General features: G+C 45.3%; 1 long non-coding RNA gene across 1 annotated transcript; it reads left to right on the forward strand.

The window, feature by feature from the left end:
* Window positions 1-1,265: 1,265 nt before the first annotated feature.
* On the forward strand, window positions 1,266-4,997 carry LOC121071575. The gene is made up of 3 exons (XR_005820699.1): window positions 1,266-1,458; window positions 2,625-2,666; window positions 4,522-4,997. It is a non-coding gene; the product is annotated as an uncharacterized LOC121071575 (long non-coding RNA).
* The last annotated feature ends 4,946 nt before the right edge of the window (window positions 4,998-9,943 follow it).

The raw sequence follows: 9,943 nt of genomic DNA on the forward strand, positions 1-9,943 counted from the left end.
CAAAATAGTGTGCTCATCTAATCAGCTGCAAGGGTGTTTTGCATAAGTTTTGTTCTGAAGATACTGCTTAGATGCTGCTTCCTCATAAAGACAAAAGACATTTTTTCAAAGGGGGCAGGAATTGTTATTTAGAGAAGTCATCTTGATTTCCATAGGGTAAATGTCTATTTAGACACTCTCATTTCACTGATTCTATCCACTTTCCTAAGCAGGTCTTCACCTCATACATTGCAGCACGACAGAAGAATACATAATGCCTTTGTGGCCTGTAGCTGGAGTTTTACCATCAGAACTTGCTCTTCTCTTGATATACAGATGCTAATATGGTGTAATCCCAGTAGGGATGGATATAACACATCAAATTCACCTGCCAAAAAATGGGGGAGAAAAAAAAAAAGGTATGAAAAAATTAAAAGGAGGTATGAAAGGCTGGATTTTTTTTCTTTTAATAGCTTCTACTTAACTCTCCCTACTCCCATCTACTTTCTGCTCTGTTAGCTTAAAGCTGCCTGATATGAAATTAGCCATCAGATGTTCCGCATGTTCAGCTGAGTAAAACTTGCAGAAAAGCCTTTGGGAGGGCCACTTGTTTGTCCTCTCAATGTCTCCTTCCCGCAGAAGCAGCCTTTCCTCTGCCATCCAAACTGAGGTCTTGGCGTGGTGCATTTTCTGACCAAACTTTAGCCTCAGCTTCTGCTGCTCGGTTCTGACTGCTGTGGAGAGGGCTGGAAGAGCTGGCCAGCCAGGGAGGCAGCCACATTAGAAGTTGCTCTAATTTAATTCCTGCCAGACATTAATTAGACTGCCATCACATTCATTTCATAAAACAGACTCATAATAAACTGTGCAAAAGTCTCTTTAGTGAAGGCTTGTGGTCAAATTGAAATGCTGGAAATTTCCCTAGCATTTACAAGTCTTTAGGAACAATGGGAAGCAGTGAATAAGGCTGATAAAAACTGGTCTTGCTGTCACTATTGGGGATGTTTTGGCTGACAGGGAATTGGGGTGGGCTGAAGATGCTGGGTAGGAAGTTCTGCTGGGAGTTTCTTCCCTGCAAGAAGCATGGAGGTTCAGCTTTTGTGGTTTCGGCGTGAAATTAATCCGCTTTTCCGCAGCACATAGGTGACTTCAGAAGCCAGAGATGGGCTTCACATTTCCCTCTGATGCCTTTCACGCCATGCAGTGTCATTTCAAATGAGTCCAACCAAAGTTAGGATTATAGATCCCCACTTAAGCGCTTCCTCTATGCTTTCAGAAATGTTGCTGCTTTGATTTTGGCTTTTGCAAGAGAAATAATTTCCCATATAAAGGAAAGAGCCCAGATGAACAGGATGGAAGAACTGGCTCACGTGACGGGGAGAGAGTGGAGTCAACTAGAAGCCCAAGTCCGGCTTCCCAAAGTCGGTCTGTATCCTGTGAGCCCCCAAATAATGTCATGGCTCTGATCCTGGATGCCACGTAAGTACCTTTACACTATTACGTTGCAAAGAGATCTCAAATGACAACCAAAGTCACTGTGGTCTTCCCTGACCCCATCAGAGCCCCAAAATATCACATGGGATCTCCTGGAGGATGGACTGGGGAGGATCAGGGCTGCTCCTTGCTTGTTTACTTGCTTGAGCTGAGTGAGTTTGCAGGGGAGTGAGTGTTAGCACTGCCCAAAGCTGCTGTCAGACACAGCTCTGACCATCTGACTTTAAAAGGACCTAAAAGATAGGCTGAAAATGCCAAGGGAGAAATAACTGCACTCCAGCATTACAGATGCCAAAGCAAAGTGTTAGCTCTAAATGTGGATAAAAAACCAACACTGCTTCCATGTCTTAGTCTGCAGCTAATAGGGAGTGGGGAGAATACTCAACTTGTGTCCTCATCAGACAGAAATAAAAATGTAACAGCTCTGAAACTGAAGGAGACTTTCCAGATTACTCATCTTGTAGTGTACGGTTCGTAGAAACTGTGAATGCCCATGCTTTCTCAAGTCCTAGGCAGTGGGCCATATTCATAACTGGTATCAATCAGTAACAGCTCCATTCATTTGGATGGACCAGATTTAGCCCATCTGGACGTTAATTTGTCTTTCTGACAAGATTTGAACGCTCATTTTAACATGTTCAGGAGTTTAGGCTGCCAGCAGTTGTTTCTTTCCTTGGCAACCCCCTTCGGTGCTAGTGGAAGCACTCCTGTTTTTTTCTCTCCCCCTGCCTTACAACATGACAGGCACCACCAAAGGGCTGAGCTGCTGGTTCTGATGACCTGGTATATTTTGGGAGCCCACACATTTACAAGAGCAGTGCCTGGGGCATGGGCAGATGGGTTGTGCCCACCTCTCTTTGGCTGCTCAAGGGATCCCCACGCCTTCCCCTACAGAGTCATTTTGAGCCATCCCTCCTTTATGTGTCCTTTTCTGGCTGCTTCTTGTTACTTGCTATTCTGCTCACCGTGGTGCTCCTCAGGGCTTTGCAGTTATAAATTGGATTTAGAAGTAGAAATTGGAAATAGAAATTAGTGGTTCTGCGATTATAACAAGGAGGGAATGTGTCCCAAATGCTGGGTGGCTGGGGCTTGAGTTAAGCTCTTGATAGAGCTGGATATTAAAGCCATCTTCCATTGGTGTCCCTTTGCAGGAGATGTCTACAAGAAAACGAATACCTGGCCCTCTCCTGGAGGTAAGGCTCATCAGCAAAGCAGCCTGTGTGCTGAGGCTCTGAGCAAAATGAGCAGGCATTGCTAGCAAGGTGACAGCATGGAGCTCATTGAGAAAACTTAAGCAAATACAGTTCAACGTCCCTATTTTAAATGGGAGTGGTTTCCTATGTCATGAGCTTGAGGCTGATATTAAAGATAACCTGAGATGTGGCCTGAAAGCAAATCAGTTTGCTCGCCCTAGCTGTGAGTGGGGCAGGGAATGTTATTAAGGCGAAACCAGGTGGGAGAGCGATAATGAGGCTGTGGGTACAGAAATCACCGCGTTCAGGAGAGGAGCCAATTTCAGACTTGAGTGCACTCAGGCTGGTGGCGAGGGGATAGAAACAAGGCAGAAAATCTCCAGACCAGAGCACAGAAAATGCTGGATCACAAATCTAGTAGCAATGGTGGCTCTTGAGTGGATCAAACTGGGGGAAGCAGGCTGTGGTGAAGGTAGTGGGAAAGGCATATTGCTGTGAGAGAAAGCGAGAGGGAAGGGTTGGAGCCCATCAGTCTGACTCCAATTACGTGGATATAAATGGATGTTCGGGGAGAAAAATAAAGCGTGGTGATAAACAGGAACTTGGAGAGAATGCAGCCTGGATTTAGCAAAGGCAGATTGCGTTGTACGAATCTGATATCTTTGATAAAATAATGGATTTTTTTCTAGACATAGGTTAGATCTATGACATTTCCTAGCTGGATTCAGTCAAGTAATTGTTACAGTGCCTCATGAAAAATGACTAGGTGAGCTGACGGGGAGAATAATACAAGAATTGGAGTGGGAGGGGATATAAAAATGTCTGAAAGAAAGAACTAGTGGATTTTGCTGAAAGGAGAATTTGGGGGCGGGAAGAAATTCCTGGGGAAGTCACTCAATTGTTGTTCTTGAACAAGCTCTGGTTAGTCGTCAGTGAGCTGTGACACCATGGACAACAGGAGCTGGAGAGACATTCTATGGGAAGCAGCCTAAAAACACTCTGCTCTCCTCACTTGGTGTTGCTGAGCAGTGATTGAGGAGATATGGACTCACTCTGTGAACGTATCTCAGCTTGAACAGCAGCACAACAGGGGAATATTGAATCTGCTGGCTGTAAGGAACGAGAATATACAAATAGATCACCAGTAATTTAGGCTGAAAAGTAGGAGACGACTTTTAACCTTTGGAGAACTGAAACTGTCACCTGGCAGAGCAAAATACCTGGGCTGTCTTTAGGTAGACCTTTGCCACGGGGTTATATCGAGTGAATTCCTGCAGCAGCAGAGGCTGAACGAGGTGGTTCGGCAGGAGCTGGTGCATCCTGCTAGAGCCATTGCCTTCAGCAGCCGTATTGCAAGGGCTGGATGCTGATGCTATAAGACTATCTGAACAGATACAAGGTTTGATTTTTAAGCCACCTCTTGAAAGGTTTAGGCCTTAAGAAGTCATCCCTGTCCTACAGTAACAGCTCCTGAGGGCTTTCTCCATGATCCAAGCATGGAAGACAATGAATTCAGCCGCCAGCCCTGGTTGTTGTAGAGACTTCCTTACTTCAAAGGTGTATATTCCAGTACTTCTGCTTTCCTGAGATGAATAGAATAAATTAAAAGAGAATTTTTAAAGAGCCTTTAAAAAATCTCTCTCTATCTCTCTCTTTTTTTTGAAGTCCTTGATGTGGCAGAAAAGTAATGTATAATTTTGGGCACATTGGGAAAAAAACACTCCCATGGTTCTCATTGCATCTCAGGAAGTCTGGATTGATGATTCCTGCCGTTGCTTCCAGGCTACAAGTGCATATTTTCCTCTCAGCTTAAACAGTATTATTTTACACTTATACGACACTTTTCATCCTGAAGGATGCTGGAGCACTTCATCAACTACGTACAGCACTGCTGAAGAGGCAGAAAGAAGTGAGTGCTCCAAGACATCATCTTGTTTGTGTGCTGGTCCCACAGAGCCCCAGCTGAGCCCCTGCAGTGCTGTGCACTCTCTGGATGGAGTGTCACCTACCAAGGATGCAGCAAATGCATGCACAAGGAAGCTTTAAAATATGGCAGGGCATCATTATTGACGTAGAAAGATTAATGGTGATGTTGTTCCCTGTAGCCTGCAAGAGATGAATGTGTCTGTTTAAAGCTCTCAGGCTCTGAGCTCCTCGAAGTATCCTTCCTTAATGCTGATGGGTAAATCCATACCTAAGCGTGCTGTAATTTGTTGCAAGTAGCCTCTTCTCTCCCCTTTGGGTATTCCTGTGCTCATATCTTTGCCATCAAAGACAGAACTTCCTTAATCTTTCTTCCTTCTTCATTAAATTCACAGCTTTGGTAATTTACAGATACTGTGGGATCTGGCCCTTTTTTCCACTCTGCAGACTTGCAAGGCAGCAACATCATTTAAGCACCATATGGTTCTCGACAAAGTCAGGTTTCACATCCAACCTAAACAGTTTAATATTATCAAAAGCCCAAGCTCACTGCAGCAATAACAACCCCTGCTTCCTCTCCCTGCATTGTATAACAAGAGGAAGAAAGCTCTCAAACTGAGCAAGCTGCTGTGATCTTGAACAGGGGCTGCAGGGCTGGGGAAAAGCCTTTGTTGCACCCTCATTACATTCATAGGACAACGAGCGTCCACCTGGACCACAAGGAAGTGCAAGCCCAGGTCTGGTTTCAATTAGGTTGCCTTAAAAACACATACCAGGTTTAGTTCCTGATGTTGTAATATATAATTAATTTATTTGATGTTTAAATTTTAATGAGAGAATGCTACATGGCTCCAAGCTGCAGAATGTTTGATTGTCTCTATTGTTTAATGTATATTTGTTGTTTTTTTGTTTGTTTGTTTTGTTTTGTTTTTCTTATTTAGGGGCTTGGATTCTGGCCCCCACCAAACTTGATGCACGCAAATATTTTCTGGCATAGCTAATGTATTCAGCCTGAGGAGGGGAGGACAGGCTGGGTGGGGACAGGGGAGCTGGGCTGAGTGTTCATTCCTCAAGACTCAGAGGTGGTACAGCGATTAGAAAAGATGGTCTTCAACTTCCTCAGTTAATAGAGCATGAGGTCTCTGTAGATGATGAGTAATGTTGCGTGGAGCAGATGCCAAAATGGAGCAGGAGTCCTGAGACAGCTTTTGTTACAGTACCTTGCAGCAATCAGGAATGATTATCCTCCTTTGTGCCATGATGCTATCAGTTGGCTGAGGACCTTGCACTGAGTCACAGCAATCAGCATCCCACATGGTTACAAACATCTGCATTGCATCTGCATAGCTGCAATTACACTGCTATGCTTCCTGCCCGTGGGACCTCCATGGAATCGGTGCCGTGAGGACTCTCATGATCCCCACAGCCTCCAGCGAGGCCGGTGGCTTGGCCATGGGGCTGCCCAGCCCAGCAGCCAAGTGTGCAGGTCCTGTGCCAGCATCTCAGTGCATCACCAAACTGGAGAAGGGATGGGATAGGCATGTAGGAAGGCCACGCTTTGGAGGTCTTTTCCATTTACCTGCTGGGAGCACAGCTTTCTCCTGTTTATAGGAGAATAAGAAGAACAAATATATGGTGGTTTGATGTTAAAAAGAAAAAAAAGTTATTTACAGATTAATTAGCATTTTAAAGAGCCCTGGGGGATTTTTAGGAGAGAGAGCAATGGTGCTACCAAATGAGGAGATTTAGACAGAAGCAAAGATGTACAAGTGTTTTCTTGGTAACATACCGAAGGATGAAAGCGTTATTAGAGATGTTAGCAGTGGGGTGTCTGTTTGTTATCTGGGACTAAATAAATCATCTCTGCAAGCTCGTGCTTCTAGTGAAGTGACAAAAGCACCCAGATGTAGCATTTCCTACCAAGCTGCAACATAGGATGTGCTGGAGAGAGGCTGTGCTCGGGTGAGATGCAGCTCTCTCGCAATAAAAGCACTGGCCCTGCAGATTGCAAGCAGGGCAGTTAACAACAGCTTTCTTTCCTACAAGGCACTAACCCCGATGTAGCAGGACAGGTACTGAAGGGTAGGATGCCAAGGATGCTTTTCTTCCATGTTCTCTTTATGTGGGTTGAATATTAGGCTTGTGATCTCAGCATTTGCATGTTGATATTCAGAAGAGTTCCCTAAGGAAACAGTAGAGAGCGTCTGCATGGAGAGCTTTTGGAGGGGATGTGAAGTCAAAGAGGATACAGCCTGCATAAAGTTGACTCATCCACAACAAAAGGCAAAACTCAGCCACCTGGATACAGAAGACAATCAAGGAAATATCAAATATCAAGGAAATATCAATTCTGCCTGCTCAGTGTGCATGTTTGTTTAGTTTCTGTTGTGGAAAAAGGACTAATGAATGTTATTTTAAATACAGTTAATTAGGTGTGGTCTTTAAAAAAAAAAAAAATCATACCAAGCCTTGCTGAAATCGTCATGTTGCCAACAATAAATCTGGTCGGATTATGTCAGGAATATGTTGCTCACACACATGGTTTACTAGCAGTGTTTTTGTTAGCTGCAGCTATTTGGCTGGAAAGCAGAAGGGCCCTTGTACCCTGAAACCAGGCACCTTCCTGTAACGCCAGCCGAACAGATCTGCTACTGATGGGTAACAACACCGCTGATGCCTTAGGAAATGCGGCATCAGGTGGTTAAAAGGAGCCGCTTGCCACACCAGATCCTGCCTTCCCCTCCGATTTTGGCAGCTAGAAATAGGCAGGCCCGGGGAATAGTGTTGTTGTGCTTGGGTGTGTTTGTGTTTGCAGTGAAAATGGAAACCTGTGAAGTCCAGTAGAGCTGGAGGATAATCCTGCTAAATGCTTGGATCCAAAATCTGCAGAGTTTAGGGCATGGCAGGCCAAATACTGCACCTCCTGCTCTGGCCTGGGCAAAGTGAAACTCCATTAAAGAGAATGGGAGAAGCAACCACGTGAACACAATGGTTCCTCTGGGTTTTTAAGGGATTTTTGTTTTTCAGCAGAAGTGAGATATCTGGGTCTCGCTTGGGAACCTGCTTGGGAACCACTAATAAAAGCTGCTGCTCTTCTACAAGCTGCCTGTGCTCCTTTGCCTTTGGAGGACCTGGTCATTTTTTTCTCAGGGAAGATGGGGCTGTGCGGCCACCTGATGTCTGAGCTGCTCTTCAGGTCATCATTCATCCATCGGAGTCCTGTGTGTGTCCTATCTGTGAGACAAGGTTTGCAGTTTGTCTGAATACTTGGCATTTGGGAAGTGACATCTGAGGTTGTTGCTTAAACCATTTTACTCATTTAAAATTCTGTGGAAATTTACAATTTTAGGAATTTCTGTCATGGGACAAATAATGTTTCAACCCCCAGATTATTCCCAAACTTGACTAAATCAGTTTCACATAGATTTTCTCAACCATTTCCCTAAAATCACCACTGCCTTAAGCCGATGACCTTCACTGGGAACTTCAGCTCCACCAGTTAAAATATTGAAAATCTGCAGTCCTGGAAGGACTTATTTTGTGGAACTGCACCTTCCCTGGCCCAGCAAGGCTTTGCAGCTGCCTGGCACAGCCGCGATGACATTAGAGCTTGTGGACCAAATTCTGTCTCGCTGAACCTCCTGACGTTTCACCCGCTCTGTCGGTGTTGGCAGTGCGAGGCACATTTCCTGGCCGCTCACAGCAGAGGTGGCAGATGGTATTTGCTAAATTCTGCCTAATCCTGCTTGTTCCTACCACGCGTGTAGGCAGCTCTTTGCATTTCAGGTGGAGGGAGATGCAGCAGGAGCAGGGGCGCCCTAAAGGCTGCCACCCTCTTGGATGGCAGCGGGAGGTCTGCAGAGCCTCATTTTAACCTTTCTCCTGCTAAGTCTTCTTTGCTTTAAAAACATCACTCTAGCTTTGCTATATAGAACCTGTAGGCTTAGAAAAGCAAAGGTTTTTGGAGGGGCTGGCCCAGGTAGAAGGTGCAGCAGGGGCTCTTGAACGATTGTAGCTTGCAGAATCAGCTGCCGAAGCAAAGGGCCTGTTCTCACATGGATTTTTACCTTTAAATCCATCAGAAGATGCTCAGTCTTGGTTTATTTTAGAAGCCCTAGGAATCCCAAGCTGGTGGGGGCAAGAAAGAGGAACAGTGCTGGGGGGGTAAAGCATGACCCCCACTTCGTCCTTCCAGATCGAGTCTATGATCCCTGTTCATGGAGATGTAGGACGTTTCATTACGTGGTTTGCTTAATCCCATTCTTACATCAAGCCCCCAGGAGACAGGGAGAGCCCATGGAGCCAGGAGGCAGCAGTCCTTCTCTGCCTTCTGCAGTTGTGTTGCACCTCCTGCTCCAGCCCTCAGCAACGTGTCCAGCCCAGCTGTCCTTTCCATGGCCGAAGGGGAAAGCCAGCAGGATGCTCATCCTGATTGCCAAATGATAAACAAGGAGTGAAGGAATGGCATGGGAAGGCATGAAATCCAGAAATTTAGGCACATTAAAAAGCATCCACTCGGAGCCAAAGCTGGACTGGGACTGGCTCTTCTCAGAGCTGGAAACACCGGCAGGGTTTTGGCTTCCCATGTTGGCCAACGATAGTGCAGAAAGCAACTCTGTCCCAGCAGAAACACTGCTGGAGCTTGTAAAAGGCAGAAAACTCCTCTGGGTAAGCACAGCTTGGTCTTAATCTACGCTGCAGCCATGCCAGGTTGTTTCTAAACATGGAGCGAAAAGGGTTTTGGACTTCTGGAGTTCTCTTCCCATCTTGGATCGGGATCACACGTTGCAGTACCCAAAATTAGCTAGGCTGGGCACCCTTGCATATTCATTTCTTGCTGAAATCAGGCCCCATTGAGGGCCTTTAGTGTTTTACTGATAATGCTCCTTTGCCAGTAAAACTGGGCACGGAGCCTAAATGTGCCCTTATTAAACTCACTGCAAGTTTTGATGTGGGTTTCAATGGCACCAGCAGTTTTCTTTTCCCAAAGGGACCCTGATTTTTATATTTTTTATTTTTTCTTTTCAGCTCATTCTTTCAGCTGGTTTCTGCTGGCTTTTGCTGAATTCCTTCATGGGACCAGTAGCCCCAGTAATGGGCAAATAAAGAGAAATGGTCCCAAAACCTTGCTGCCAACAGGGACAGGTAAAGAATTTGTTTAGTGCCTACATCTGGAATGTCTTTTACAGCAAATTGACTGGGATCAGGAAGCGTTAGATATCAGTAAATTCCAGTCTGATTGCTAGCAGGTGCAAATGCAAATGAAGAAAGCATCTTACCTGGCCTTGGCCCTGGATTTTGCCTCCCCAAATCCTTCAATTGCAATTCCTCATCAGAGATGTTTTTTTTTTTTT

Source organism: Cygnus olor, chromosome 5 (genome assembly GCF_009769625.2).
Source record: "Cygnus olor isolate bCygOlo1 chromosome 5, bCygOlo1.pri.v2, whole genome shotgun sequence".
In the NCBI taxonomy this organism is placed as follows: domain Eukaryota; kingdom Metazoa; phylum Chordata; class Aves; order Anseriformes; family Anatidae; genus Cygnus; species Cygnus olor.